Source organism: Stylophora pistillata, chromosome 6 (genome assembly GCF_964205215.1).
Source record: "Stylophora pistillata chromosome 6, jaStyPist1.2, whole genome shotgun sequence".
Taxonomy (NCBI): Eukaryota; Metazoa; Cnidaria; class Anthozoa; order Scleractinia; family Pocilloporidae; genus Stylophora; species Stylophora pistillata.
Window position 1 is genome coordinate 9,698,131 of NC_142524.1, and position 26,335 is coordinate 9,724,465.

The window sequence follows — 26,335 nt, forward strand, 5'->3', positions numbered from 1 at the left end:
CACCTTGGTCTGGATAGACAAGGTGGTCAATCATCAGTGGTATGTTTAGCTAGTCAAGGAACTTAATCCGATTGGCACTAAATATAAACTGAAACTTCTTAAGAAGGGAAGGACAAGATGTGTGCTGTTTTTGGAAGCACATTGCTGTGATGACTGATCTATTGAAAGCTACTACATGTAGAGTGTGGCTACTAGGACATTTTGTGGTGAATGTGCTTTTTACAGTTACTGAAGTTGGCTATCACACAAAGCCCTACAGCTACATTTGATTTTGATCATTCATCACACTGGATATGTCATTATCCATAACTCAGATTTATTTAAAAAATCTTGGACCTAGGCAATTTTCTAGTGATGGGTTTCTCTTAGTTTTTCCAGGTTTGGTTGATACTGTGATAGTGCAATTCCAAGTTTGTTGTCTGGTAATGCAAACCAGGATTACTGAGTTGACAAAGTTATGTTTATCGTGTGATGAGCTGAATCCATATCTGGATTTGCAAAAATCCAAATTAAATATAATTATAATTATTTGGATAATCCCTTTACCAATCAAAGTTTTCTCTCGTTTTCCAGTTTAGTTAATAAAAAAAGTCCACCTTCTAAATTGAAATTGAAAATGTTACATTTTTACCAAGTTTGGATTTTAGAGTAAACCCAAAATAGAAAAAGTAAAACCCAATTTTAAATCAACTTGGATATTAGAAAACTGAGAATGACAAACAACAAAGTAACATTAAACCAAATGTTCAGGGTAATGTTTAGAGCGGAATAAAGCTTTGAGTCAGCAGAAAGTCGAAAAAATCTTTAAGAGCTCAAAGTAAGATAAAGACAACTGCCCATAACACAAGAAAGGTGAGTAACAAATCGTGATGTTTCAGCTAAGCATCTGATTGGTTGAAAGGTTTTTGTGAATTTTCTTAGTCAATGACTAGCACACTGTGACAATGAAGTAACACTGATCTTATCCTCGATTATCTGTCGATGAACACTTGATGGTTACTCACCAGTGACATGGTTGGTCCAGAAACATAGTAGATTATAAATAACCAAAGTTTATCCTGAGAAGTTTCAGCTGAAAATAGAGTGGAAAAACTGAATAATACGAGGACTCGAGTTATGGAAAAAGTAGAATTTCACTGTATCCTACAAACTTTCACTATCACCTCCCCACCATACAATTCCACATGTAAAAATTCTATAACTAACCCTCAGGATCCTGAATGATTTCCAGGATTAATTTGTCCTGAAATAGTGGATACTAATTTTTCAAAGGGTAGTAGATGCAATCAGAAAGACAATCTTGTTTGGCAATGAGCTCATCTTAGACACTCAAGCAGGTTCTAAACATATTGTAACCCTTTCTACCATACTGGGGTTATCCAGCCTGTTTCACTTATTTTCCGTACATTTTTCATGCAAACCTTTTGAGACATTTTTCTGACTTACTAATGTAGCTTTACTCATTATTTTCTTTTCCATCTCGAAGTATATCTCAACCAATCCCGATTGAAAAAAAAAAAAAAAAAAAAAGATACACAATTATAACTTGATGAGGAAAAATTCAATATTTTCAAACAATTTAATAAGTGAGAAAGTGAAATCAAGTGATGCAAATGATCACGTTGTTATTTGCCCCTTTGGAACTGGCTCTCTCCTTGATGTGTTCCAAAAGCGCTGTGGCAATAGTTGTGTGCATGTCTATAATTCTCTACTTCTCAAGCAATTCTGGAAGTGAACTGTAAAATGTGACAAGAACATAATTATGCAGTAGTGTCATCTTAATTCTTTGAAGAAATGATACAGTGGGGTAAACCTTCTCATGTGAGTTCCTTTTAACATCGAAGAGGGAAGATTTACACTCGCAAAAAGAAATACTTATAGATACAACTTGCTTCTTGTTGACATTAGAGAGAAATGACTTTACCTAATAGCAGAGGTAAGTTTAGCTGTACATACTATCAGCCATAAATTCACCGATTGCCTCCTCATTTCCCTCATCAATTCCCTAAGAAAGCAAGAGAAATGAAACAATATATTACAATTCACAAACAACTGATTGTCATAGTCCTATTAGCGATCAGTTATTCAACACTGAGAAGGACGCCAATGAATTTCTTCCTTGCTTACATGTGTGAGACACAGTGGCCTAACAGTTAGTAGTAGCTTCAAGTTAGCAAGGGAAGTCTAATCTTTCAAGTGATTGCTTCTTTTGTGTAACAATTAAGACTCAGGATTTTGGGTGACATGACTGAAAGTTTTGAGTGACATAACTCTGGTTTTGAGTGACATGACTTAGGGCGAGATGACTTTCAGGTGTCTTGACCAGTTATAGGTTAGTGCACTAAATTCCCACTTGAAGTTTTAAGAGCTGGTTTGGTCCTTGCATTTACACCCACAGTGCCCTGGGGTATAAATAGGCATCAGTGAATTTTCAGGGAAGCCTGACAAAATGTTGCGGTGCAAAGGGGGGGGGGGAGAGGGTTGGGTAACCTGTGGTGGGTTATCTTCCCAAACAGGGGGGAAGTAGCAATACTCCTTGGTCACTTCATGCTATGAAAACCATGATGAGCTCCTGACAGATGAGCCATTTGGCTCTTTTGCTGACTCCACCTAACAGTACCTCTCAAGCACAGTCTCATAGAAGCACAAATTATCTCTTGATATACAAACTTTATGGACTACCATAGAGTTTGTACTAAATGGGCATCAGCGAATTTTCAAGGAAGCCTGACAAAATGTTGCGGCGGGCGGGAGGGGGGCAGAAGGGGGGGTTGGATAACTTGTGGTGGGTTACCTTCCCACAATGAGCTCCTGACAGATGAGCCATTTGGCTCTGTTGCTGACTTCACCTGACATTATATTTCAAGTCCAGTCTCATAGAAGCACAAATCATCTTTTGATACACAAACTCTATGTCCTACCATGACATTTTTTAGTCTCTTTACTTCCTCTTCAGAAGCTCTGTATTCATCAAGTTCTTTCTAAATTGACTCTGCCATTGTTGGGAGAGGACTACAAAAACACACCCAAATAGAAGAACATATATCAGCATAAATTGCAGGTTATGGCATTGAATCTTTGAAATTTACTTGAACAAGGGCTCACAATTTGAAAAGAAAAAAATTACTACATGATTTAAAACATGGCCTGCTTGCAGAAAAAAAAAAACTTAGTGATTAGCTGCTTTAATTTCAGGTATGGATGATAGTGCTTTTGCAGAAAAAAAAAACTTAGTGATTAGCTGCTTTAATTTCAGTTATGGATGATAGTGCTTGAAATTCTTCGGTGCTCATTTCACAACTAAAATATTCACCTGATTCAACAAAAGCACCTGAAAGTAGTAAAGGGGAAATAAGAAAGATGTTTTAAAACCCTCTAACCCCCATTATCTGATTGGTAATTCTCCCTTTAGCTGCTGGACATTTCCTTGGAAATTTGTTACAAGATTTTGGTGTTAGATTAAGATAACAACTTCAACCTGATAACTTTAAGTATTCTCATTACCTTTTTCCTGAATAGTATATGAGTATAATTATGGATAATAAAGGGAGAAGTTAGATATTAATTAACAATTGGTTCATGCTCTAGCGTGCACTATCGAGTTATGGAGCACGCGGGAAGTTTGGAGAGCATGAAAAAAGCATAAGAGTTGCCCAAGGCGATAGCCGAGGGCAACTCTAGCTTCTTGAGTGCTCTCCAAACTTCCCACATACTCCATAACTCGATAGTGCACAGCTGAAAGCATGAACCAATTGTTTTAGAACATAGCCGGTAGAATTGTGCATCAAATTCGATGGGAAAAATGGACAACAATATCAGTTGAAGTGAATTGTGACAGAGCTGATGCCGAGTCTCCTTTTCCTTTGTTTTTCTCTTTTTCTTCCTCATTTAAGAACTCTAGCCCAAGGGAAAAGGTCGAAACATTGTCTTCGTTTTCGGACTAGTAGGCCGAGTTTCTGTTTGTATCCATTATTGTCGCGAAATATATTATTTTTCCCGTGCTAACAATCAGCCGCTCCGCGAAAAAAAAATTTCTGGCAAAGCGATTTGCTGATGCTGTCAGCGTGCACTATCGGGATTTTGAGCGCACTTACAAATATTGAATTTCATTGCGTGGTTCTGCTAGCAATGTTCTAATCATGTCTGGAAATTAGAAGGTTCAAAAATGATACATAGATGGCACATGTCTGACTCACCTTCCTTTATGCAAACCCCAGAACTTATCTGTGGCACTGAGATCATATGATTTAACTTTCATTTGTTTGGGATGTCTGTGGTGAGGATCTACAGGTTCTGCAGTGTTTGACGTTGCTGACTCTTTGACAACAACTCTGTTCAGATATAAATCCTGGAGAAATTATAAAATAAACAAGCTACCGATGACATCATAGCTCACCAATTATTTATTATTACAAATGATGGCATTAAAACTTTGCACCCAAACATCAGTATTTATTTATTTATTCAATCACTTTCACCAGAGTGTGGTGAGGGTCACACAACAGAGCAAGGGTCCAAATTAAGTGCACCCAATATCCCACCCATCCCACCCCAGGGGAGGACATCCATCATGCAGTAATCTCCTGTCTGGGAAATGAATGTCTCCTAACCCAACCCTGCAGGAGACAGGACCTCCATTTATTCATCCCTATCTGAGAAGACTAGATTATCTAACCATTTCTTGATGTTATAGAAAGGTAGCAAATTCTTCTCAATTATTTTAAGACCCTGAGTGTTGGTCCTGCTGGGGTTCGAACCCTCTACCTCCCGCACAACAGTCCAGCCCTCTATCCATTCAGCTACTGTTCTCTACACATTTCCTAAGGTGCTGACGAGGAGAATTTGTTTAATAATAAAGAGCTTCTTTAGTTGGTGATCACTTCCTGCTGGGGCTTCAACCCTCTACCTCCCACACAACAGTCCAGCCCTCTATCCATTGAGCTACTGTTCTCTACACATTTCCTAAGGTGCTGACAAGGAGAATTGAATTTGTTTAATAATAAAGAGTTTCTATAGTTGGTAATCACTTCCATTATTACTGTTACTGTTAAAGTAATGTGTGATTCAGGGGTGATATTGTAAGGAGAAATTGGCTTCTAGTCAATCTTGAGTGTAAAGGAGAGTTCAGAGCTGAATAATACTGTAACCACCTCATGGTTAGCTCAATTGGTAGAGCGCTGGACTGTTGAGTGGAAGGTCGAGGGTTCAAGCCCCGACTGCACCAACACTCATGGTTTTAAAATAGCTGAGGAGAATTTGCAACCTTTCTATAATATCAAGAAATGGATAGATATTCTTGTCTTCTCAGATAAGGACAAATAAACCGTAGGACCCATCTCCTGCAGGGTTAGGGGCAGGAGAAGTTAATTTCCCACACACGACATTGCTGTGTGATGGATGTCCTCCCCTAGGGTGGGATGAGTGGGTGTTCTGAGGGCTTCTAGCTATTTAGTGCTATCCTCTACAAATAAAGCTTTCTCCCTCACTTACGAGGACATCATGCACAAGAGCTTGGTATGTCCAGGTGTGATGTAAAGAGGTACAAAGATCCATGTTATGATCCAAAATTACTGGCACTGGTCGCTGAAAACTGATGTTGCAAAGATATGTTAGTCTTGACCACCACAGATTGTCCTCATAAAAAAAAAAAAAACTGTTTTGTGATTGCAGCTTACAAAATCAAGTCACTGCAACTCATTTAGTCAATCCTATAGCGATCCTTGTAAAAAATCAAACCAGACTGAGTTCACGTGATGTGTTGCAAGGCCTATGGCCACAGGTGTCACAACTTTTAAAAACATACCATTGATACTGTGTACATCTTCACAAACCTGAACTGGCCAGATGGAATATCTGTTGTAAACAGACTGTTTCTAGAATCTCTCAGGTTTTCTCTCAACTTTTTATCCAGTCCCTATAAAAGAGTCATAACATTGTAAAATAAGTCCCACAAGTGACTAAAGCCTTTATTTTACTTTTAAAATAACAAAGGACGCAGTTTTGTCAAACAAAAGCTAACCTTTGGTTAAATAATCAGGCCCTTCAGATTTAAAAGCAGTACAATTGGCACCTGCCATGAACTTTCCAAACTGAATGAAAAACTGGATGAGAACAGTATTAATTTGCAAGGCCAAATGAGAATGATTAAACAAGACCACTACTCAAAATCCCAGTGCACCTCGTTGAAAACAGGGGAACAACAAAAGGCCCTAATTCAAGGGGGGGCAGAGTGGGGATGCTTGTTTGAAATTATGGCCAGTTGGAGGAGTACCTTTTTCAGAGGGGAGTGAAAATTCAAGGATTTCCAAAACTATTTGTTTTGTTTGAGAAGGCAAATGAAAAGAAAAATGATATCAAGCTACTGATTACCTCTGCTACCATTTCAGCAGCATTGCCCTTTGCACACCTAATTATTGGGACAGTCCCTGAAGAAATAAAGAAACTAAATGTATATGGTCCTTTCCTGGATAAAGACAACTGCAGAAACTTTAATTTACGCCTTTCCCACAGAAAAGTGTAATAAGCATATTCCATAACATTTCAATTTGAAACTCAATAGAGATCATGGAAGTTTTAAAGTATGAACACTTTCTTCTCTTTATGAAAATCAACTTACCTAAAGACACCAGTACACTAAAGAGACTGTCCACTAAAACATCTCTTAGCATTTCAATGTCTGAATCTTTCGCATCTAGTCTGTTAAGTGCTGGAAAATAAAGATATCAGTATAAATGTTCTCCATACTCTTCTCCATACATTTTCTAAGGTGCTGAGCAAGAGAATTAAAGTTTGTGAAACAATCAAAAGATTCTCCAGTTGATGATCATTTCAATTGTTGTTTTGACCTAAATGTAGGAGAAATCAGGTGCTGGTCACTCTTACATATCAAAGGGAAAACAAAAATCGTAATAATTATCTGTAGCTTTCCACCACCTTTCTATAAACAGGTTGTATGTTCTTAGACACCACTTCTGACAGACTTTCAAATAGAATGTTCTTACCATAGTATGATATTGAATCTCTGTCTTGATTTCTCACTGTAAACATTTCATCTTCCAAAGAAATAAAATTTAAGTACTGATGAAACATCTATCGAAGAAGAAAAAAACCAAAATGTAAACAAGATTTCAGAATTTATCAGTAATCTGATATCTGTACCTATTCTCTCCATTAAGAAGTAATAGACAAATACTAATCTAATTGAGGTTTGTTCCCTTTCAAACCAACAAAAATCATTAACTTTTGAAAACCTTCTGCAGGTCTCCTTTCTATTTTCCATGACCTAAACATTTGGCTTCAGATTACACTATCCTAGTCATTTTCAATCACTCTTTCTGTTTCTCCCTGATGGTCACTGCTCAAGAGCCCTGAAACATGTAATTCAGGGCAGGTTTGCAAAACCTCCGCCAACTTTTAAGCTTGTGTATGTCTGACTAAAAAAATGACAATACTGAGCATTTCTAGAACCTAAGAAGCAATTCAACAAATTCCAAATTGCAGCTCCATGTACCTTAGTGATTTGAGTGACACTATTTGACTGTAGAGCTGCTGTGGCAAGATCTTCTAAATGATGTCTTGATATCGCAGAAAGGAAATACAAGTAATACGACTCATAGAGTTGGTTTCTGCAATCCTAAAAAAGTGACAAAATTAACAGAATCACCTTTGATGGATACTAACACCAGCGTAATCAGGAGAAGGAATAAATAACCACATTCACATTGATTATATTGGAGAATTGTGTGGAAAAAAGCTTTAAGAAACTCATTCTCGGCACGAGGCACAGCAGCATTGTGGTTAGTACGCTCCGCTCCACATCGAGTGATCCTGGTTCAAGCCTTGGCCAGGGACATTCCATTGTGTTCTTTGGCAAGACACTTTACTCTCACAATGCCTCTATTCACTCAGGTGTTTAAATGGGTACTGGCAAATTCAATGCTGGGGGATAACCATGTGACGGACTAGCATCCCATCCAGGGTGGGAGTAGAAATACTCCTAGTCACTTCATGCTATGGAAACAAGAGTTTAGGGCCGGCCTGATGGGCCACTTGGTTTGTGAACAAAACTTACTTTTATTACCTTCTCATTTTCCTCATATTTACTCATGAAAGTCAAGGAGAATCTACAATTATCTTAAAAATCACCTACAGCTTTCTTCTTTATTCACCTTTAGTCATGAAAGAAATATGAAAAACTGTAGAAAGACATCCTTTATTCAAATACTAAAAATTTTTCAAACCTGGCATATTCTCTTCACATTTTCCTCACTAGGGAAAACAAAATAAATAAGAGGAACTTCTGGGATAGCATCTCTGTCAGAATGTAGAAGACTATAATTAGAAATAAAGAACTTGCAACATCAAAATGAGCAGGGTAGTGTTACATAAAGTAGGTCAGAACTTAACCCTTTAACTCCCAGAAGTGATTACCATAAATTCAAGCCCTCCCTACAATATCTGCTCATTATCCAGCAACGAGAAATGAGATTACTCAAACTTATCATTCACTCTGATGAAGGGCTAATGCTCGAAATTTCAGCTTTTTAACTCGTTATGGTGGCCAATTTACAGTTTAGGCATCTTCAAGATGTTTTGATACTAATGTATAAGGTCCAAAACTCCTTGGCACCTGAGCCCATTTGTGAAATTTTCTATAAGCAAGATCAACACTATAATCTAAGACGTGGAGAATTCCCCATTCCTAGATTCAGGACGGTGAAGTATGGGAAACATAGTGTTAAATATCTAGGCCCCTATTTATGGGGGGAAAATAAGTCAAGATATTCGAAGAAAAATAGTCTTCAAGCCTTCAAGAAAGCCATCAGGAGAATTAATATTACAAACCTTTTAGATGGGTCATGCAAATGCAATGCCTGTATTACATAATAGCTTCTTATTAACTAAATTTTATATGCATGTGATTGATACATTTTGTTGTGTATGGTTGTTTGTTTATCTCCTCCGATTTTATATTTTATTTTATATATTTCTATGAATATCATTTTAAAATATTGTAGATAGGAGTCTCCCCAATTAGCTTGGTAGCTAAATCTCTTGACAGATTAATAAAGTATTCACTTCACTTCAAAAAGTTAAGAGAAAGACTTAATATTTTATTAAGCAAACAATTCTTTTTGAAAAGTAGGGGCAATAGGTTTTAAGTTTTACATTCAGTCTCCACTCAATTCTCAACCACATCTTGAATAAAAAATAATAAAAAATAAAAAAAAATAAAAAAAACTGAAGGAATTTGGTAACCTCCCCTTACAACAAAAGGTCAGGGTCATCAGCTCTTGCCCCTCAAAAGTAGCCTTGAAGAGCAATGGCTTCAACTATTGTGTATAATAATTAATGAAGTATATTTGAAGCAAAAATTTTATCTTGCTAGTTGTCCCTGAACAGCATCTTAGTCTACAAGGTAAATAACTAAAATGATTGGATTTTAACTCACAGATGCAATGTTATGCCCATTTCACGGAACTCTTTTACATTTAAAAGAGGAGATATGATGTCCTGACCATATCTGTCATATACAAGGACCTGCATAAAAAAAAATAAAATAATAATAATAATAATGACAATAATAATAATTCATGTCTGCCTGAATCTCTGAATCAGATACAAAATAACTAAGTAATTACCTTTGCCAAAGAAATATGTTTGCTTTTCTTACCTTACATGGGACGGTTTTCAATAGACCCCTTCTCTCCCAGGCTCCCTCTTTTCTCTCTATTCTTCCCTCCCTCTCCTCTCTAATACAACAAGACTTTGTTCCTTTCTTGTCATTTTTTTAAGGGCTAGGAACTGCTTCAGAACAAAATTATCGGAAAGAGAGTTTCTATACCTGTCCATTTTGAATATTGCCCCTCCCGTCTATGGGGCCTCCCTCTCCAAGAAGCCCCTTCATCTCTCTCCTTTTTCCTCCTCTCTCTCCTTACTCCCCCCTCCCCTTCATTCCCATCTGAGAAGAAAAGAAACTTTCTAGTTTTAAGTTACTGTCATTCTTTGGGCTAGATAATACTTCTGTACAAAATTAGCTGAAAATTATTCTGAGTATCCCCTCCCACTCTAGAAAGCCCCTTCTGATACGCCTCCCTCTCTAAACCCCCGACGGGAAGCCAAGGGAAACGATAACTTCCTCGCAGGCTTATTGGAGCCCCCACGGTAGTAGGGTCATTTAATGTGTTTAATTGATACCTTCCAGACGGGTTCGACAGCAGTTGAATTCGTTATCGGCTGATTTAAGGTAAGCATCCGCTTCAAAGATTCTGAAATTAAACGCACAATTATGTGGGGATTGTTTTTTCATAAAGAAAAACTTGACAGTAAAGAGGAAGGAATGTCTTCCTGTTACCAGCACAGAAAGAGGGTCGTTTATAGAAGATTTCTTCTCAACGGAAAAACTGATATTTTTCAATTTAAACGTCAAAAGTGAGATTATAGATATCGCAGCTAGTTAGTAATTTTTTCAGCTTAATGATCTGTCAACGACAAAAAGAACCAAATGAGACTCAGTATTACCTATCTGTCTCACTCGTATGCCGGCCGCCATTTTGGATTTTCTTTAATTGAACGCATGCGCAGCGTGAATGCCTCCGTGTCTACTCTCCCCAGTATCGTTGAGGAAGGTTGTAGCCACACGCATAAAGTGTGTTTGTTAAAGCTATATGGTTCAGCTTTGTGTGCCTTTTGCAAACCCAAGATCTTAGAAAATGAGCCAAAAAGGGAAGCCATCCAACGTTGGAACTGGTTCACAAAATCAAGATAACGGATAGATGGTGGCGAAGTTACCGTTACTTACTCAATCTGGTAAGATCTTTATCTTAAAATAAAGATGTACACAGTAAATTAATAATTTTTTACTCAAGTGTGCAGTGATGTATCTATACTTAACCGAGTGTGAAATTCGCATTTGTACTGTTAATTATCTTTACCAGAATCAATAAAGATTGTGAAAAAAGCTTACAAAGATTGAGAAGAGAGGCAGATGAAACTGCCGCTTTAGGAAATATTCTGCAAATGGTCTGGAGCGCATCCAGGGGTGCATCGGTCGAACCCCCCTAAATTTTCGGAAAGACTTCCATATAACCCCATACATTAATTATGCATTCATTTCATAATGACTAAATGTAAAGTTTCTTTGCGACACTCTATGCATAATTAATGTGTGGGGTTATATGGAACTCTTGCCAAATTTTCGCTCAAAATGCTGGAAATCATGTTTCCGAAGACCTAATTTTCAAAATCTCTCAGGGGAGCATGCCCTCGGACACTTCTCCGGGCCCCCCTTGTCCGAGATTACTCCCGATGCTGGTTCACAATCAAATGAGGACTGTATATTTCCAAGCTATAAAATGCGTTTATTCGTAGATTCACAGTTCTTTACAATTCCGTTCCGTTCTGATACGTTCTAATTCGTTCTGCCTTAACCTCTTACAACAATGTCTTATATACACAAGGAAATACAAGAATGTTGCGGTTGTAACCGCTAAACTTAGTCTTAACTAGTTACAAGCTTTCTTTGTTTGTTATAATCAAGTACGTGATCTACTTTTAGCCCATATGTGCTACATGCAAATGTCACGCGCAATATGTGACATTGTCCGAGAGAATTAACGTTGCGTAATACAAAGATTAAAATAAACTATTATTATCGGACACACTCCCCCCTTGACCTGTCAGGGTCAAGCACAATTTGGTAATCACAGTCAGTCGCACTAATGAAAATATAGCCGATTAGTGATCGAGCATGACTCGTGTTCTCCAACGCGAATCCAGTGCAGCTGCCCGCCGTGGGACTTCCCTCCCCGAAAGGGTTTGTTTGACTGCATTTCCCACCGGGTTTATGTTACCCTCATCAGATTCTCTCGTCACACTACACACCTCTAAAGGATACAATTTCTGCACGGCTCTGTTGACAAAGATGGGTTTTCCCTTAGTGATTAGTTTCAATTTAGCACCTCTTACCTCGCCATCTTTGCCTGCAATCAGCTCTAAAACCTTCCCCATTTTCCAGTTACTCCTCTTCACATTGTCTTCGTGCACTAAGACCACTTCACCTTCACTTACATCGCTTCGACCTTCCTTTTTACCACGGTGATGCTCTCTCAAATCTGTGAGATATTCCTTTCTCCACCAATTCCAAAAATGAATCCTCAACCTTGCGAGGTACCTGAACCTTCTGAGAATGCCTGTCTCACTCTCCTCTTCATCGTTTCTCGCCTCCTCCGGCAAACTTAGCAACCGACGTCCATATATCAGGTGAGATGGTGTGAGCATTTCAGCTCCAACTTCGTCATATTCATACGTCAGGGGACGTGAATTCAAGGTTGCTTCTACTTCGGTCAAGACAGTCAATAATTCGTCTGCATTCAGCTTCGCATTTCCAAGAACCTTTCTGAGGCAACGTTTCGCTGTTCCAACCATTCGTTCGTAGAATCCGCCCCACCAAGGAGCCCGTTCCAAAATAAATTTCCAGTCTATTCGATTGCTCTCTAAGTGTGCCCTCACCTCTTCGTTGTCATACAATCGCTTTATCACCTTCGCGGATGCCTTGAAAGTCTTGGCATTATCTGAAATGATTAAAGATGGAACCCCTCTCCTCGCGACAAATTTTCGTAAGCAACGTACAAACGTAGTCGCCGTAAGGTCAGCAACCGAGTCTAAATGAACCGCTCTCGTTACACAGCAAGTGAACAATGCTAAATAACACTTCGCCATTTCTCCTGTCTGGGACTTGACGAACAACGGACCAGCAAAATCTATACCTACCTTCGAAAACGGTGTGGACTCTCTAACTCTGAAGTCTGGCAGTGCTGCTACAGGTGGGGATTTAAAGGGTTTTCCCTGCGCCTTCTTGCAAGTCACGCACTCCTTCAAAACCTTCTTTACAGCCTGCCTACCCTTCGGCACCCAAAACCGCGACCTCAGCTCTCCAAGTGTTGCCCGTATTCCACTGTGCTGCGTCCTTCGATGACATTCCTCGATCATTAGTTTCGTCAGCTTGTGGTCCCTTGGAATGATAATGGGTTGTTGTGACTCTGGCTCCAAATCCGAATTTTCCAATCTGCCCTTGCATCTCAAGAGTCCACCATGGTCCATCAATTTCAGCTTTGTGGCTAAATCCTCGTAGTTTCTGTTACTCTTAAGTTCATCTTGGGAGGACTTTATCCAAATTCGCTCTGCCTCTGCTATCTCACTCCCACACAGCATACCCTCTCTCTTCTCGGTATCATTTCTAATGCATTGCAAATTAAAAAGAAAACGCTTTACCCATGCGGTTACCATTAACAACCTCCCGAGTCGGCTAAACGCATTGATTTCAATAACATTCGAGATTCCGAACTTGCTTGTCACGCCAGTCACTGTCACGGTCATCTTCTTTTCTTCATCAATGCTCTGTGGAGTTTCGCAGATCTGTGCCACTGGCCATTCTTCCTTTGGTCCGGACAACCAGGCTGGACCTCTCCACCACAACTTATTTTCCTTCAGCCTGGACGCCAGTTCACCCCTTGAGCCAACGTCAACAGGATTCTGCTCTCCTGGACAATGCGCCCAGTCTTCCTTTCGCGTTATCCTCAGGATCTCGTTTACTCGCTGGCGCACAAACTGCTTCCACTCACCCCTGTTGTTGATCCACCAGAGCGCTGTCTTACTATCTAGCCACATTCGCGAACCCTTGATCTCTACTTCTTCTTTCAGAGCATTCTGTACAGTCTCCATGAGCTTCGCCAACACTCTCCCTGACATCAATTCTAGTCTCGGTATCGTTTGCGTTTTTAGTGGAGCAACTCTGGTCTTGGAAGTCAGCAACGTTACGGTGAAAGCCCCATATGCCTCACACACGAAGTAAACCACGGCACAATAAGCCTTTTTGCTAGCGTCAGCAAATCCATGCAAGGAACAATTAATCTGGCCCTGGGGGACTCTATAAACACATCTAGGCACGGAGATTTCGTTTACGCCCTTGAGGTCGTCGATCCAGCTAACCCAGCGTTTTTTCTCCTCGTCCTTCAACTCTTCATCCCACTCAACCTTGTTTGAACACAACTCTTGGAACAAGACCTTCACACTGACAAGTATGGGACTTATGATGCCAAGGGGGTCATACATACCTGCTGCAATTTTCAGAATGCTTCTTTTCGTAATAGCCAACCCGTCTGCCTTTTTTGCCAGCGCAAATAATTCAAAATTAAACAAATCCTCGTTACAATTCCACGATAACCCGAGAACCTTTTCGTTTGTCGTTCCCTCTTTTCTCCCCAGCATTTCCTTTGCATAACTTTCGTCGGCGCTCTTAATTTCATTGTTTACATTGGACTCGTCACGCAATTCGCACTGTCGTATTTTCTCTCTCAATTCTTCGCTATTTGTCAACCACTTCCTCAGTTTGAAACCACCAAGCGCGAGCCTTGTCTTCGCCTTGTCATGCAATTCACTGGCGTCTTGGGTGGTCTTGTCACCGGTAACGAGATCATCAACGTAAAGCTCCTCTTCATTACAAGCACGAACTCTGGGTCGATTTCGGTAAATGCGTCCAAATGGTACTGGAGGGTAGCATTCAGCAAGAAGGGTGAACAATTTACCCCGAAAACAACCCGACAGAACCTGTAAACCACCGGGTCTACTTGTTCACTTTCGACATTGTTTACCCAAAGAAATCTTAAGCAATCCCGGTCACGCAATTTGACCTCAACATTTAGAAAGGCCTTTTCAATGTCGCCGACTAACGCAACGCGCTTTTCCCTGAATCTAATCAAGTGGGTCCCACATGTAAACAATCATTCAACGACACACCCCCTTTGCCTTCCTTTGAAGATGCGTCATAAACCACGCGAACCTTTGTTGTTTTGGCTTCATTCCGAATAACTGCGTGGTGTGGCAGATAATGGACTTTGTCAGGCGCTTCTAATTCCGGTACCCTTTCAATAATACCAACTTCCGCTTGTTCTTTGATAATTTCGTCATATGCTTTCAAATTCTCCGGTACGTTTTTCAACCTTTCGATCTGGCCCTTTAGACGCTTCACACTGTTTCGGTAGTTGTTAGGTAAAGGCCCATGTCCCTCTTTCCATGGAAGGCCAACTTCGTATCTTTTCCCGTTAAACGAAATGGCATCTTTCAACGCTTCGTGGACCTCGTTTTCCTCCCTTATTCCTAGGGTTTCGAAATCCCACAATTTCCGAGCGCTATCCTGTAATTCTTGATTCAAAACGTGACCAACGAGATTAACGCTAATTTGCGTGTCATCGCGAAATCCCTTTAGTGGACCCGACAACACCCATCCCAAGCAGGTTTCCACGGCCACGGGTTGATCAACCTCCCCCCTTATGGTTCTCCCCCTTTGGAAACACCACAGATAATCTGCCCCGATCAGTACATCGACCCCAAGAATCTCCTCGTCACGATTGACATCCGAAAACCAAAGCCCTTGCAAATGTGGGTATTCAGTTTTCCTAATCTCGATGTGCTCGTTGCTGATTTGCGCAATGGTGGGGACCTCATACGCCTCGATTTTAATTCCATTCCCCCCCCGGAAAGGAAACACTTGTAGATCATAAACTCCCTTCAATCCGCTATCCTTCGTTTGCTGTCCAAACGTGCTAATTTCGATCCATTCCTTTCCCTTTTCTGATAACCCCGCTGATTGAACCGCTTTAGTTGTTATGAACGATCGATGGCTGCCAGCGTCAAACAACACTCGTACTCTCAAATTCCTTTTGTCACCCTTAATAACCGCTTGCGCGGTTTGTAGGGCGACCCATCCCACGGTTCCCACGTGAAGAGTGGGGCTGGTGCCCGCTTGCTTATTCTGTAGCGCATCGCTCCCCCCGGTTCCCATAGTGTGGGCGAGCAAAGCATTACCGGCATTGTTGGAATTCAGTGAGTCATTACAATCACCATTGTGGGTGCGACTGAATTGATCCCTATTCGCGCTACCGCCCTTATAACAAATAGAAACGTGATGTTTCCCCTTACAAATACTACAAATTATCTTAGAATTACAATCACGAGAAATATGGCCCTTTCGCGCACAAATAAAACATCTACCGTACTTACGTAACAAAAGCCTCCTGTCCTCTACTGATGTAACATTGTCGCAATCCTGGTGGGCATGTCCGCCCTTACAATACGCACAAAAATCGTTCATTTTTGCTAGCAGAGCGCTAGCAGTGTTCAGTTCTTTTTCCTTGTCCCTTCGTGTGTTCTGGTTCCTTTCCTGCTTGTTCATCGCACAATGTTCCTCTCTAAGTTCCAGTTCGCTTATCAGTTCCTTTAACAAGTCGTCCATTTTCCATTCTGTGTGGTTCTTTCCTCTGGTGATTTGAAGTCTCACCACTTCCGGCAATTTGCCAACAATGGATGGCACAGCAATTCCTTCGTACGTGCTGGCATCGATGCCCAATGCTTTCAGGCCGCGATGGTGAATTTCGATTTGGTCGTAAAGTCTACGAAGGCCTGCCGTGTCCCTGCCGCTGAAAACTGCCGCGACGTTCAACAATTCATTGACATGCGCTCTCTCGATTACAACAGGCTTTCCAAATCTGCTTTTCAACAAATCAACGGCAACTTCGTAGTTGGGTGTTGTGAGCGCAAGTCCAGCAATGGTCGTTTTCGCAGCTCCCCCGACAAGACCACGCAGATACGCAAATTTGTCGACATTTGAAAGGCTCTGGTTTTTGTGAATAGAGCTCTCGTAGCTGTCCCAAAACTCCTGCCATTCTTCTACCTTTCCGTTAAACCGCTTAGCTTCTAGTTTGGGAAGCTTCACTCGCACGTTCTGAGTTGTGGCTGCATCACCGCTCGCATCTGGTGGGCTTTGCTGAGGGCTCAATGGGCTTTCAGGTTTCCGCGTTAGAAGCTCGGTCAGACTCGAAGTTATGGCCTTGATTTCACCCTTCAAATTTCCAGCAATTTGAACTTCTTCAGCGATATCTTCGTCGGTGACGCCCTCCACTTCCACAAGGTTTCTCAAAATTTCTTCGTCTAGCTTTCTTAAGTTCTCGAGCTGCTCTTCAAGCGCTGCTTTGAGTTGCGCGATTCGTAGTCTTGATTCTGCAGTAGGCTGGGCCTCGAGGTAGCCCTTAGCTTCTGGTAAGACTTGACTCACATAAGCCTTGTGTCCACCTCGTGTCTTTCGTTTGGTCTTCACCGCGGCTTCTGCCATGTCCAATCCTTTTTTGTCTTTCAAAGGCGATCGTTTCAATCAACTCACAGTATCCGGCTCGAAGGACCAAATGTCCGAGATTACTCCCGATGCTGGTTCACAATCAAATGAGGACTGTATATTTCCAAGCTATAAAATGCGTTTATTCGTAGATTCACAGTTCTTTACAATTCCGTTCCGTTCTGATACGTTCTAATTCGTTCTGCCTTAACCTCTTACAACAATGTCTTATATACACAAGGAAATACAAGAATGTTGCGGTTGTAACCGCTAAACTTAGTCTTAACTAGTTACAAGCTTTCTTTGTTTGTTATAATCAAGTACGTGATCTACTTTTAGCCCATATGTGCTACATGCAAATGTCACGCGCAATATGTGACATTGTCCGAGAGAATTAACGTTGCGTAATACAAAGATTAAAATAAACTATTATTATCGGACACACTCCCCCCCTTGACCTGTCAGGGTCAAGCACAATTTGGTAATCACAGTCAGTCGCACTAATGAAAATATAGCCGATTAGTGATCGAGCATGACTCGTGTTCTCCAACGCGAATCCAGTGCAGCTGCCCGCCGTGGGACTTCCCTCCCCGAAAGGGTTTGTTTGACTGCATTTCCCACCGGGTTTATGTTACCCTCATCAGATTCTCTCGTCACACTACACACCTCTAAAGGATACAATTTCTGCACGGCTCTGTTGACAAAGATGGGTTTTCCCTTAGTGATTAGTTTCAATTTAGCACCTCTTACCTCGCCATCTTTGCCTGCAATCAGCTCTAAAACCTTCCCCATTTTCCAGTTACTCCTCTTCACATTGTCTTCGTGCACTAAGACCACTTCACCTTCACTTACATCGCTTCGACCTTCCTTTTTACCACGGTGATGCTCTCTCAAATCTGTGAGATATTCCTTTCTCCACCAATTCCAAAAATGAATCCTCAACCTTGCGAGGTACCTGAACCTTCTGAGAATGCCTGTCTCACTCTCCTCTTCATCGTTTCTCGCCTCCTCCGGCAAACTTAGCAACCGACGTCCATATATCAGGTGAGATGGTGTGAGCATTTCAGCTCCAACTTCGTCATATTCATACGTCAGGGGACGTGAATTCAAGGTTGCTTCTACTTCGGTCAAGACAGTCAATAATTCGTCTGCATTCAGCTTCGCATTTCCAAGAACCTTTCTGAGGCAACGTTTCGCTGTTCCAACCATTCGTTCGTAGAATCCGCCCCACCAAGGAGCCCGTTCCAAAATAAATTTCCAGTCTATTCGATTGCTCTCTAAGTGTGCCCTCACCTCTTCGTTGTCATACAATCGCTTTATCACCTTCGCGGATGCCTTGAAAGTCTTGGCATTATCTGAAATGATTAAAGATGGAACCCCTCTCCTCGCGACAAATTTTCGTAAGCAACGTACAAACGTAGTCGCCGTAAGGTCAGCAACCGAGTCTAAATGAACCGCTCTCGTTACACAGCAAGTGAACAATGCTAAATAACACTTCGCCATTTCTCCTGTCTGGGACTTGACGAACAACGGACCAGCAAAATCTATACCTACCTTCGAAAACGGTGTGGACTCTCTAACTCTGAAGTCTGGCAGTGCTGCTACAGGTGGGGATTTAAAGGGTTTTCCCTGCGCCTTCTTGCAAGTCACGCACTCCTTCAAAACCTTCTTTACAGCCTGCCTACCCTTCGGCACCCAAAACCGCGACCTCAGCTCTCCAAGTGTTGCCCGTATTCCACTGTGCTGCGTCCTTCGATGACATTCCTCGATCATTAGTTTCGTCAGCTTGTGGTCCCTTGGAATGATAATGGGTTGTTGTGACTCTGGCTCCAAATCCGAATTTTCCAATCTGCCCTTGCATCTCAAGAGTCCACCATGGTCCATCAATTTCAGCTTTGTGGCTAAATCCTCGTAGTTTCTGTTACTCTTAAGTTCATCTTGGGAGGACTTTATCCAAATTCGCTCTGCCTCTGCTATCTCACTCCCACACAGCATACCCTCTCTCTTCTCGGTATCATTTCTAATGCATTGCAAATTAAAAAGAAAACGCTTTACCCATGCGGTTACCATTAACAACCTCCCGAGTCGGCTAAACGCATTGATTTCAATAACATTCGAGATTCCGAACTTGCTTGTCACGCCAGTCACTGTCACGGTCATCTTCTTTTCTTCATCAATGCTCTGTGGAGTTTCGCAGATCTGTGCCACTGGCCATTCTTCCTTTGGTCCGGACAACCAGGCTGGACCTCTCCACCACAACTTATTTTCCTTCAGCCTGGACGCCAGTTCACCCCTTGAGCCAACGTCAACAGGATTCTGCTCTCCTGGACAATGCGCCCAGTCTTCCTTTCGCGTTATCCTCAGGATCTCGTTTACTCGCTGGCGCACAAACTGCTTCCACTCACCCCTGTTGTTGATCCACCAGAGCGCTGTCTTACTATCTAGCCACATTCGCGAACCCTTGATCTCTACTTCTTCTTTCAGAGCATTCTGTACAGTCTCCATGAGCTTCGCCAACACTCTCCCTGACATCAATTCTAGTCTCGGTATCGTTTGCGTTTTTAGTGGAGCAACTCTGGTCTTGGAAGTCAGCAACGTTACGGTGAAAGCCCCATATGCCTCACACACGAAGTAAACCACGGCACAATAAGCCTTTTTGCTAGCGTCAGCAAATCCATGCAAGGAACAATTAATCTGGCCCTGGGGGACTCTATAAACACATCTAGGCACGGAGATTTCGTTTACGCCCTTGAGGTCGTCGATCCAGCTAACCCAGCGTTTTTTCTCCTCGTCCTTCAACTCTTCATCCCACTCAACCTTGTTTGAACACAACTCTTGGAACAAGACCTTCACACTGACAAGTATGGGACTTATGATGCCAAGGGGGTCATACATACCTGCTGCAATTTTCAGAATGCTTCTTTTCGTAATAGCCAACCCGTCTGCCTTTTTTGCCAGCGCAAATAATTCAAAATTAAACAAATCCTCGTTACAATTCCACGATAACCCGAGAACCTTTTCGTTTGTCGTTCCCTCTTTTCTCCCCAGCATTTCCTTTGCATAACTTTCGTCGGCGCTCTTAATTTCATTGTTTACATTGGACTCGTCACGCAATTCGCACTGTCGTATTTTCTCTCTCAATTCTTCGCTATTTGTCAACCACTTCCTCAGTTTGAAACCACCAAGCGCGAGCCTTGTCTTCGCCTTGTCATGCAATTCACTGGCGTCTTGGGTGGTCTTGTCACCGGTAACGAGATCATCAACGTAAAGCTCCTCTTCATTACAAGCACGAACTCTGGGTCGATTTCGGTAAATGCGTCCAAATGGTACTGGAGGGTAGCATTCAGCAAGAAGGGTGAACAATTTACCCCGAAAACAACCCGACAGAACCTGTAAACCACCGGGTCTACTTGTTCACTTTCGACATTGTTTACCCAAAGAAATCTTAAGCAATCCCGGTCACGCAATTTGACCTCAACATTTAGAAAGGCCTTTTCAATGTCGCCGACTAACGCAACGCGCTTTTCCCTGAATCTAATCAAGTGGGTCCCACATGTAAACAATCATTCAACGACACACCCCCTTTGCCTTCCTTTGAAGATGCGTCATAAACCACGCGAACCTTTGTTGTTTTGGCTTCATTCCGAATAACTGCGTGGTGTGGCAGATAATGGACTTTGTCAGGCGCTTCTAATTCCGGTACCCTTTCAATAATACCAACTTCCGCTTGTTCTTTGATAATTTCGTCATATGCTTTCAAATTCTCCGGTACGTTTTTCAACCTTTCGATCTGGCCCTTTAGACGCTTCACACTGTTTCGGTAGTTGTTAGGTAAAGGCCCATGTCCCTCTTTCCATGGAAGGCCAACTTCGTATCTTTTCCCGTTAAACGAAATGGCATCTTTCAACGCTTCGTGGACCTCGTTTTCCTCCCTTATTCCTAGGGTTTCGAAATCCCACAATTTCCGAGCGCTATCCTGTAATTCTTGATTCAAAACGTGACCAACGAGATTAACGCTAATTTGCGTGTCATCGCGAAATCCCTTTAGTGGACCCGACAACACCCATCCCAAGCAGGTTTCCACGGCCACGGGTTGATCAACCTCCCCCCTTATGGTTCTCCCCCTTTGGAAACACCACAGATAATCTGCCCCGATCAGTACATCGACCCCAAGAATCTCCTCGTCACGATTGACATCCGAAAACCAAAGCCCTTGCAAATGTGGGTATTCAGTTTTCCTAATCTCGATGTGCTCGTTGCTGATTTGCGCAATGGTGGGGACCTCATACGCCTCGATTTTAATTCCATTCCCCCCCCGGAAAGGAAACACTTGTAGATCATAAACTCCCTTCAATCCGCTATCCTTCGTTTGCTGTCCAAACGTGCTAATTTCGATCCATTCCTTTCCCTTTTCTGATAACCCCGCTGATTGAACCGCTTTAGTTGTTATGAACGATCGATGGCTGCCAGCGTCAAACAACACTCGTACTCTCAAATTCCTTTTGTCACCCTTAATAACCGCTTGCGCGGTTTGTAGGGCGACCCATCCCACGGTTCCCACGTGAAGAGTGGGGCTGGTGCCCGCTTGCTTATTCTGTAGCGCATCGCTCCCCCCGGTTCCCATAGTGTGGGCGAGCAAAGCATTACCGGCATTGTTGGAATTCAGTGAGTCATTACAATCACCATTGTGGGTGCGACTGAATTGATCCCTATTCGCGCTACCGCCCTTATAACAAATAGAAACGTGATGTTTCCCCTTACAAATACTACAAATTATCTTAGAATTACAATCACGAGAAATATGGCCCTTTCGCGCACAAATAAAACATCTACCGTACTTACGTAACAAAAGCCTCCTGTCCTCTACTGATGTAACATTGTCGCAATCCTGGTGGGCATGTCCGCCCTTACAATACGCACAAAAATCGTTCATTTTTGCTAGCAGAGCGCTAGCAGTGTTCAGTTCTTTTTCCTTGTCCCTTCGTGTGTTCTGGTTCCTTTCCTGCTTGTTCATCGCACAATGTTCCTCTCTAAGTTCCAGTTCGCTTATCAGTTCCTTTAACAAGTCGTCCATTTTCCATTCTGTGTGGTTCTTTCCTCTGGTGATTTGAAGTCTCACCACTTCCGGCAATTTGCCAACAATGGATGGCACAGCAATTCCTTCGTACGTGCTGGCATCGATGCCCAATGCTTTCAGGCCGCGATGGTGAATTTCGATTTGGTCGTAAAGTCTACGAAGGCCTGCCGTGTCCCTGCCGCTGAAAACTGCCGCGACGTTCAACAATTCATTGACATGCGCTCTCTCGATTACAACAGGCTTTCCAAATCTGCTTTTCAACAAATCAACGGCAACTTCGTAGTTGGGTGTTGTGAGCGCAAGTCCAGCAATGGTCGTTTTCGCAGCTCCCCCGACAAGACCACGCAGATACGCAAATTTGTCGACATTTGAAAGGCTCTGGTTTTTGTGAATAGAGCTCTCGTAGCTGTCCCAAAACTCCTGCCATTCTTCTACCTTTCCGTTAAACCGCTTAGCTTCTAGTTTGGGAAGCTTCACTCGCACGTTCTGAGTTGTGGCTGCATCACCGCTCGCATCTGGTGGGCTTTGCTGAGGGCTCAATGGGCTTTCAGGTTTCCGCGTTAGAAGCTCGGTCAGACTCGAAGTTATGGCCTTGATTTCACCCTTCAAATTTCCAGCAATTTGAACTTCTTCAGCGATATCTTCGTCGGTGACGCCCTCCACTTCCACAAGGTTTCTCAAAATTTCTTCGTCTAGCTTTCTTAAGTTCTCGAGCTGCTCTTCAAGCGCTGCTTTGAGTTGCGCGATTCGTAGTCTTGATTCTGCAGTAGGCTGGGCCTCGAGGTAGCCCTTAGCTTCTGGTAAGACTTGACTCACATAAGCCTTGTGTCCACCTCGTGTCTTTCGTTTGGTCTTCACCGCGGCTTCTGCCATGTCCAATCCTTTTTTGTCTTTCAAAGGCGATCGTTTCAATCAACTCACAGTATCCGGCTCGAAGGACCAAATGTCCGAGATTACTCCCGATGCTGGTTCACAATCAAATGAGGACTGTATATTTCCAAGCTATAAAATGCGTTTATTCGTAGATTCACAGTTCTTTACAATTCCGTTCCGTTCTGATACGTTCTAATTCGTTCTGCCTTAACCTCTTACAACAATGTCTTATATACACAAGGAAATACAAGAATGTTGCGGTTGTAACCGCTAAACTTAGTCTTAACTAGTTACAAGCTTTCTTTGTTTGTTATAATCAAGTACGTGATCTACTTTTAGCCCATATGTGCTACATGCAAATGTCACGCGCAATATGTGACATTGTCCGAGAGAATTAACGTTGCGTAATACAAAGATTAAAATAAACTATTATTATCGGACACCCCTTGACTTAACCTTAGATTCACCCCTGAGGGTGGAGGAAATTTTGAATTGACTACGGTGGAAGAAATGTGAGACTTATTAATAGTTATCAATAGTTGTAGTTCAGAAAATACTGTTGGTTTTATCTTGATTTTCTTCCTTCTTCTTTTGATGATTCACATTGTGTAAGAATGAATAGTTATGATAAAGGAGTGTAGGCTGTTACAATAATTATGTTATCAATAGCTCGTTTATTTCAGAAGTCATGTGACTCTTGATTGTCATACAATGATTACATGATTCTTCAGTTAGTGTATTGAGGTCCTAATGTCCTCTCTAGACATGCCCCTTCGTGACATCTATAAATAAAGCTATAGTGTGACTCCTGAAGAGCAGTTGGTTACAGCTTTTGCTTTTCCTGGATCTATTTTAACACCATGTGGAGTGAGTACTTGTCCCATGAAGGGAACTTCTTTTCGTTTCAACTTCAATTTGTCCCTGTTGAGTGCAATGCTACGCTCACTGCATCTTTGTAGTAGGGTTTCAAGATTTCTGTTGTGGTTGGCAGTGGTTTCTTGTTCATTGTTCCCAATGCCGTACACTTAGATGTCGTCTGCAATAGCGAGCACTCCACTCAAGCCTTCTAGCGCTTGGTTAACTCTTTTCTGGAAAATTTCTGAGGAGACTGACAAACGGAAGGGCAGTCAGTGCCAATGATATCTTCCAAACGGTGTTGAGAACATAGTGAGCAGGCTGGACTCTTGGTCTAGAACGCAGTGCCTATAACCTGAATGCAGGTCAACTGTGGAGAATACTTTTCCATGAGATAATCCTGGGAGAATTTCAGTATTGGTATCTGATAGGTTTCTCTTTTCCACGCCTCGTTCAGTGGTCGTGGATCAATGCATACTCTCAGGGCCCCCCACTTCTTAGTAGTGACTGCTAAGCTGTTCACCCATGGTGTTGGCTCTTCTACCGGTGCTAGGATTTGTTTCTCAACTGATCGATTTAGCTCTTCTCTCAGGTCATCTTTGAGTGGTTTAGGAACTCTTTGGGTTGAAGTGGTGACAGGTTTAATGCTGTTGTCAACTTCTAAGTGGACTTCTCCAGGTAATGTTCCTAATGGTCAGTGAAATACATCTGAATATCACTTTATCAGCTCTTCAGCAGTTATCTGCCAATTCATTTCTTCAAGGCGGGGGGCGTGGTCATAATGAAGTTTTCATCATTAACAGTTATAAGTTCCATTCGTTGTGTGGCTCTTACTCCGATAAAGGGTGTTAGATCATTCTTGATGACAACAAACTCCACAGAGTACTTCTTTCATGTTTTGGGATTGCACATGGTGATCCCATGGTGATTCGTGCCGTCCCGATGGGTTTGACGTGTGATCTGCGTGTTTCGCCAGGATGATGTTGATTTATGATCCACAGCCAATCTAAAAGTTGACCTTTTTCTTATCAATTAACATCTCGGCATAAATTTCTTTGGCGAACTGGACAGCATGGACATCAGTTTCCTGAGAATCTAGAGCAACTCCAGTGAGAAATGCGATGTGGCTTTCTTCTGATGAGGGTTCCTCTGCCATTTCAGAGATCCTGTGAACTTTGCGTGATTTGGATTTCTTGCAGACACTCCTGAAGTGGTTCCAGCTACCACATCCGGAGCATTTCTGTCCCCAAGCAGGACACTTATCTTTCTGTAGTACGTTTAGAAAATAGTCTGCAAATGGTCTGGAGCAGATCCAGTGGTGGTTCGGGTGCTTTGGTGATTCAGATTGTGTCAGAATGAATAGTTTTTTAAAGGAGTGTAGGCTATGAATATTTTGATAGCAGTGATATTGATTTGAAACAAGTCTATTACAGCATCTAGGCTTCCAAGGCATTTGATGCAAATCTGGTAACTTAGACACCTACTATTCTGAAGATAGCTAAAAGTCATATTGATAATTATATAAAGTAGATAAAGCCTAATATCAACCTTCAAGATAAAAGAATACAATTGCCAATTAATAAATGTTAAAAAGGCACCATAAAAAAGTTTCTGTTAATTATTGATAAGGAATATTACACTTATCATTTAACAATATTAAACAAGGGAGTCCTAATGAACATGTTTGAGTTAAAAATTCACTGAATGTCGTTATTTTTTTTTATTTTATGACAAAGAGCTCTCAGAGCTGAGGGTACAGTTACAAAATTGAAAGCAGAAGTGAATGTATTAAAGGTATGGTTAAATATTTCTTAACTTTAGTGCTTTACACTGTCTAGCTAGTGATAGCAATTCACATTGTTTATACATAATTATTAACTGCTATCACATACTTTTCCCTGGTATTAATTTTTTTCGTGATATTTTTTCATGGTATTTTTTCACTCAGCAAATTTTCCTTGAATGAGTGCCCATGTACTACAAAGTGTCCTCCTCTGAATAAATGCCCACCCCCTAGACCATAATGCCAAACAACCACCACCCCTACCCCCTAAAATAAGCCCCCCTCCTCCTCTTTTCACTTTTTTAGGGATGCAATGAAAACCTGTTTCTATTGCCACTTATTTATGTCTATCTAAGTTTCAACTACAGCTGAATCAGTACAGCAGAATAATAAGCTCCCCCTTCAGTTAAGCGCCCTTCTCCATTAAACGCATCACCTTTCAGCTGAAACTTTTAAATAAACGCTAAGCACTTATTTGAGGAAATGCAGTTATAAAACTAAGCTATCACAAGAGCACTAGTAATTACATGTCTTTTATGCTCATGAAATTTTTTTTCGGTCTTTGGAACACTCACTTGTG

At 41.7% G+C, this 26,335-nt stretch overlaps 1 long non-coding RNA gene and 3 pseudogenes across 4 annotated transcripts in view; 1 reads left to right on the forward strand and 3 right to left on the reverse strand.

Annotated features, from left to right (window-relative positions):
* Nucleotides 1–1,708: 1,708 nt before the first annotated feature.
* Nucleotides 1,709–10,558, reverse strand: LOC148728147 (sec1 family domain-containing protein 1-like; annotated as a pseudogene). The gene is made up of 14 exons (XR_015988647.1): nt 10,522–10,558; nt 10,198–10,268; nt 9,452–9,540; nt 8,241–8,331; nt 7,511–7,633; nt 7,002–7,089; nt 6,617–6,706; nt 6,370–6,425; nt 5,832–5,914; nt 5,491–5,590; nt 4,197–4,348; nt 2,922–3,012; nt 1,925–2,005; nt 1,709–1,736 (listed from the first exon to the last, which is right to left on the reverse strand). The product of XR_015988647.1 is annotated as a sec1 family domain-containing protein 1-like (transcript).
* A 38-nt stretch (nt 10,559–10,596) lies between these two features.
* LOC148728148 (uncharacterized) overlaps nt 10,597–26,335 on the forward strand; it is a 52,786-nt gene continuing 37,047 nt past the window's right edge. The window contains exon 1 of the long non-coding RNA XR_015988985.1: nt 10,597–10,809. This is a non-coding gene — a long non-coding RNA (uncharacterized LOC148728148). The remainder of the gene's footprint in view (nt 10,810–26,335) is intronic.
* On the reverse strand, nt 11,340–17,168 carry LOC148728149 (uncharacterized; annotated as a pseudogene). The gene is made up of 2 exons (XR_015988981.1): nt 13,285–17,168; nt 11,340–12,552 (listed from the first exon to the last, which is right to left on the reverse strand). The product of XR_015988981.1 is annotated as an uncharacterized LOC148728149 (transcript).
* LOC148728150 (uncharacterized) lies at nt 17,289–24,660 on the reverse strand (annotated as a pseudogene). The gene is made up of 2 exons (XR_015988980.1): nt 19,235–24,660; nt 17,289–18,502 (listed from the first exon to the last, which is right to left on the reverse strand). The product of XR_015988980.1 is annotated as an uncharacterized LOC148728150 (transcript).